This window comes from Rutilus rutilus, assembly GCF_951802725.1.
Source record: "Rutilus rutilus genome assembly, chromosome: 2".
Classification (NCBI taxonomy): domain Eukaryota; kingdom Metazoa; phylum Chordata; class Actinopteri; order Cypriniformes; family Leuciscidae; genus Rutilus; species Rutilus rutilus.
The window spans coordinates 60,775,413-60,781,611 of record NC_140210.1 but is presented as its reverse complement, the minus strand read 5'-3'; positions in this window follow the sequence as shown (position 1 = coordinate 60,781,611).

Genomic DNA, 6,199 nt, shown 5'->3' with positions numbered 1-6,199 from the left:
TGGAGATTTTGGAAAACTTCGTTTGCATGTAAACTGAGAAAAACTGAGTCTTAGGGAGCCGACGTCACGGTATGAGACTATTTTGGTGATTCTGATTGGCTAAGGTGAGCGTGAGCTTCTCGTTACACTGCTCTTGACGGCATAGACACGGGTTTGTGTAAACTAACACTTCTCTGAAAACTGACAGGAGTGCACGATGTTATTCTTGAAAACGGAGAGGGGTGAAATGTCCGTTCATGAAAATAGCCGGCCACGTGTAAACGTAGCCTAGAGCGACTCGACGCTTCAGTTTATAGTCAAGTGAGAGGTAAGATGTAAGTAGCTAAACTAAACATTTCATATTTGACAGTTTTTTTAGGTCATAAACGTTAAACGAATGACAAATAATCAGACAAACTAATAAACTTTTGTCTAATTTTGCCAGTTTGAACTGAAAACAGGCCTAGTGACGCATGCAATAATGGGTTTACTGTCATCGTGAGGTGATAAGAAAAATTAACAAAGCCGTTTTCATCATGTTAATAAAAAATAAAAAAAGCTCAGCTTTAGGAGGGGAAGAGACAGGGCAAGACGAGGAGAGAGAAGGCATTGACAAATAATCTACTGCCCACTGACATGGGTTTAAAGCTGTTAAGGCTATAAGGATATAATTGTTTTAAACAGTTACAGTTATAGATTTGGTCTTTTTTATACCCTAAACAGGAAATGTGATCTGGGAGTCACAACTCATAAAATGCAAAATACATAACATTAAATAAAAATTCTTTTGGATATGATTTACTAGATGATATAAAAAATGACATGAAATTATTTGTTGCTTATCATTTTCTACTCTTGCCTGTTTAAGGGTTAAATGTGAAATTGCTCTTTAAACATATTTGTATATTAAATATATTTCACTCAGTTTTGATTAGCTTATGACACTGATTATCATGCTAAAATACTGCCTTATGTGTAATGTAGCTTGTTTGCGAATATCTGCTTAGGTTATATAATGTGATTTAGTGCAAATATATTTCAGCCTCTGGTAAAATATGTGATAGTGTCTAAATACATTATATTTTTATATAAATGTTCGGTTTTGGTCAGCCTATGACACTGTTTATCATGCTTCAACACTGCCTTATGCACAGATGTTTGTGAATACAGGTGTAAATGTTTGAAATGTAGTGATGTGTCGTTCGCTAACGATCCGTTTATTGCGTGCGTCACTAAATGTGTGCGGTCTTTATGGCCCATCAACAGACACTCGCGGTGACGCTGTCTATGGCCCATAAATAGATATTTCTCCGTCCTATGGCCCATCATCAATCAACATTGTGCCTCCATAACCATCAATTGCTCATCAGTTTACTTTGAATAATGTATGCTAACAGTTGTATTTTGTTGCTGTTGTTTAGGAATGTGTCTGCATCAAGCTCTCCTTCTCCAGCACCGCAGAGGGGCACGCAGGAGTCCTTCAGTTCTCAGTGTGATGGAGAATCATACTGAGTAAGTGCATAGACGTAATATTTTACAGATGAAATGAAGTCTAATTGTGTTTACATCGCAACTGAGCTCTGGTGACTCACATTCGCCCATGAGTCTATTCAAACATTTTTTGCTGTGTCAACTCTGTGCCACAACACCAATGCTCAGGCTGCCAAGGCAACTGCAAAGGGCTGCAAATATAAATGGACCGATGGAAATTGGAAACCGTTGTGCTGTTTAATATATTTTTTTATAACCTGTGATCGTTTTTTTCAGGATTCTTTGAATAAAAATATGTTTTTTATATACAAAAATGTTTGGTCTCTTTTTCTTTCTTCTCCATTTTTGGGAAAGATTTCTATTTTAAATAAATGCTGTTCTTTTTTTTATTCATCAGTGAATCATTCTTAGTTCCTCATTCTTTGTTCAGGCTGCCTCACAGCACCTTGATAGGCCATTAGCCATTGGGGGAGTGTCTTTAGTCACACCCCTGGTGTGAATCACATTAATATTCATGGCCCACGCATACAGCAGTGCTGACACAAAAACTGACATGCAAAATTAAAATTGTTATATTGCCATTTGTGAAAGAGTGATCAGAATGATTTTCACATCATTTTGTAGAAAAAAATCTAGCCTACAAGAATAGCAATTCAAAAGTCTTATGGACAACTATTCAGTGTGTGTTAAATGGCCTTATTGCGGTGACAATGTTTTTCCCAAAACGTGTGCTAACCACGCATAATATTTTTTTTCTATAAAATGCAAACATGTACATCCATTTTGCTCACATATTATTGTAGCAGAGTCTGTGCTGAATACAGCAAAATTACATGTTGGCCAATGGTATGTTGTAAGTAGCTGAAATAAGCACAAATATCAGGGCATGTCAAAACATCTCAAGGGCCCCAAAAACACCTCAGACCCCAGAGGGTTAATATGAGGGAAATACACATGCGTGACAAAATTATATAAAATAACTTTTAGGTGGCAAAATATTTTTGAGTAATTCTGTGAAATACACTGCGCAAACCAAAAGTAATACTACCCGGATGAAGAAGGGTTGGCTCTCCAACAGAACATTAAATATTTTTATATTTTTTGTGTTCGCATTGAGGAAAAAAAAAAAAAAAGCGGCACTAAAAGACTGCTTTGAAACATTCACAGAGACCTCAAACAGAAAGCACAAAGCCTGTCTTTAAATTTAATTTAATTTTGTATTAATTGTATCTTAATTTTAATCTGTTTCATCAACCAATTGCCTGGATTTAATACATAAGAAGTAAATATAGTAGACAATAGATAATCCCGACACGGAGGCGCTGGCGCGTGAACTGGAGCTCGTCTCATAAATAAACCGAAACTCAGCATATACGGTGGCCTACTTGCCTTACAGACCTGAGACATATATAGAAAGCTTGAAATGTCTACTTTTAAACAGAACAATTCAAAACGAAATTAAAAACACTGCTCTGCTCTCTGCTTATGTAATCTGTATGAAATGTGCATTTCTCTCTGGCGCGTTCACTACTGCGAAGATCGCAAGTCAGCATCGTCAACTTCATCTTTGCAGCCGACACTGACACAGAAAACACAGTTTATTATTTATTAATAAACAATTAAAATGTCTCCTTGCTATTTTTGACATATCCATAATCATTACTTTTGCCAGTTCTTTGTTACAGCTTTTAGGAGCTTTATTGGCAGCGCCACCCTTACATGTTACATGAACGCGTCACCACCGCATCAGCATCGAAAACATTTTTTTCTTTTTGGGGGCATTTTGTTTGTGTTCAGGCTTTATCAGTTGTCTTTAGGTTAATGTTTCAGTTAACAGTTTTTCAGTTGTTTTCAGTAATTTTTTCAGGGCTAGGCTACAGGAGCAGCATCTGTACTCTCACGGCTGTAGACGGTAATGTTTTCTCTTGGTTCATGTCAGTCAGTATGAATTAATTTTGATATACAAGTCGCACCTGACTATAAGTCACAGGTAGGGCTGGGGTAAACGATTATTTATTAAACGATTAGTTGGGCGATTATTTTATCGATTAGTCGACTAATCTAACGACTAATTTGGCGATTAATATAACGATTATTTTTCTGTGGCTCGATTAATAAAAACAATGCATTTCAAATAAATACCAAAAAATTCTCAAATAAATACCAAAAAATTCTTAATATACTTAATATACTTTATTAAACAACAGTTTTGCACAGCAAAAAATATTCTGCTTTACACAAAATAAATTATTTTACTGTTATACAAAATGAAAGGCCAGCTTGTTAACACTTTTACAGTAGCAACATAACTGTTGTCCAAAAAATTAAAAAGTTGTAGTGCAAAAAAACACAGTATTGCACAGTATAGACATTCCTGAGAGTGTTTAACACTATAAAATTCATGTTATCAGTTTTACTATCCCAACATAAATCATTCTCTTCTGTACAAAAGATAAAAAAATGCAGTGCAAAAATAAACACTGTGCAATGCACAGTACAGACATTCCTGAGAGTGTTTAACACAATATAATAGTCCCAACATAAAACCTGATGGAATCGAACTGACTCTCTCTTAACTGCTATTCTGTAAGCTTATATGCTAATAAAGTGTGTGCAATATAGTACTGTCCACTTTCCTCCTCCCTCATCCATCACCACTCTGAATTACTGTGTAGGAATGTGAGCATGTCCACGTGCTCTTTGGTTTTCGCCACAACAGCCAGGGCGGGGAACTTAGTTTCATTTTATTTCCACCATTGGAGTGGGTTTTTGTCCTTTGGAATGGGTTTCTCCCCAAAGTACACAACCAGCTCATTCCTGACAGCATCTTCCCTCTGGTCTTGGCCTGGGTTTTCATCCTCCAACTCCTCCTCATCATCATCTGTGCCAAGCAACATGTCCAGAACAGACTTTGGCTTCTGTCTGGAGTGATCTGGCTGGCCACTGGGGGAGTCATCTTCAGGCTCTTCCCTGACTTGCACTCGTCTGGCTTCAAGTGCAAGAGTCTGAAGTTTGTTTTTCACCTTCAGGATGTCGTCTGTGGACAGGAACTTAAGCTTTCGGAATCTAGGATCAAGGGCCGCGGCGAAGATGCACACATTGTTCCCGTCTTCATCATATGTTGTCTCAAACTTCCATCTGAAAAATAATGGATTTGATTTGCACACTTAAGATCAAAGAAATTCAAGGTGCTTAGAGAGAAAGATAACAGTAGAATCAATAGCTCTACATGATAGAATGCCAATGGGAAAACATTGAAAGATGCAAACAGGGAAAGCTTAATTAAAATATTCAGTTAGTTCACTATAAGAGATTTAAACAGCTGAATAATTAAACTAACCTTGAAGCAATCTCTGCTGCGGCTGCTCTTTGGAAGGTGGTAATGGGAGCAGACTCAAAGGCTGTCTGTGTGGATTTCTGTAGGCCTTTCACCAGTGGAGGCAGGACGGAGACTGTGACGTATGCCTCTCCACTCAGGAAAACGGTGGCTTGCTCGAAGGGCTCAAGTGCTTTCTGTAGCTCCTCCAGGAGGCTCCACTGGTCAGCTTTCATATCCAGGTATTGCTTTCCTGCTTTGGTGACCTCTGGGTCTGAGAGGGTTGCGGTAACAGGCCACCGCTGCTCAAGGAGGCGTGTGATCATATAGTAAGAACTATTCCATCTAACAGCTACATCCTGGGTCAACTTGTGTTGAGCTGTGCCCATTTGCTCTTGTTTAAGTTTCAACTTCAGGCTGGCAATATCGCTGCTATGGAAATACCCGACGAGGCTCCTTGCTGCTCCAAGTGCCTTGTTGATCCGGGGATCTTTCAGAGCATGGTTGACAATCAACTGGGTGGTGTGGCCAGCACATCGAAGTGAGGCAACACCATGCTTCTCCTCAAGGATTCTCAGGGCTTTCACCACATTAGCTGCATTATCGTGGACAATCGCCTGGACATCATCACGGAGAGAGAAGTCAAACTTCTCTGCAACCTCTTCAATCCAGCGAGCGATGTTTTCTGCAGTGTGTCGGTCCTCAAGGGGCTTTGTGCACAAAACGAATGAGACCATCTCCGCAGGTCACTCCGAGGTATGTCTCTGTGGCAATACTTGTCCAGGCATCGGTGGTGAGTGAGATTTTTGAGGACCTCTTCTGTAAGTCTTTCTTCAGATCTTCAAGAGTACTTTGATATGCCTTCTCCAACTGCTTTGTGAACCACCACCTGGAGGGACATTTGAAGCCTGGGCAGGCATATTCGATCATGTCTATGAAGGCTTCACCTTCAACAAGAGACACAGGCCTCATGTCTTTGACGATCACCTGTAAGATAAAGAAAATTAGTCTTAATAAACATAGCACCTTTCATAGAGCCATAATTGCTTACAATGTAAGAAGAATTATTATTAGACAATCCAAATAAGGACACAAAGAAAAGGGCCAAGGTAACTGAAGAAACACCCATAACCTAGCTAATAAATATAGGACACATAAAATGGGCACAGCCATTCCATCCTAAAATATATTTAAAGTGAGCAGTGAGTATATATAATAATTACTTACTCTCAAGATCCTTTTGCTCAGTTCAGCTGCCTTCTGTGGAGTGCATTGCGTCTCTTTCCCAATATAGGAAGGCAAGGTTGTTTGCTTTGTCCTAGAAAATACAAAAGCAATGCATATTACAACAGCTTAGACAGTGGAACCTCATTGCATTGCAATACTATGCTAAGTTTATTTGAATCCTAACGT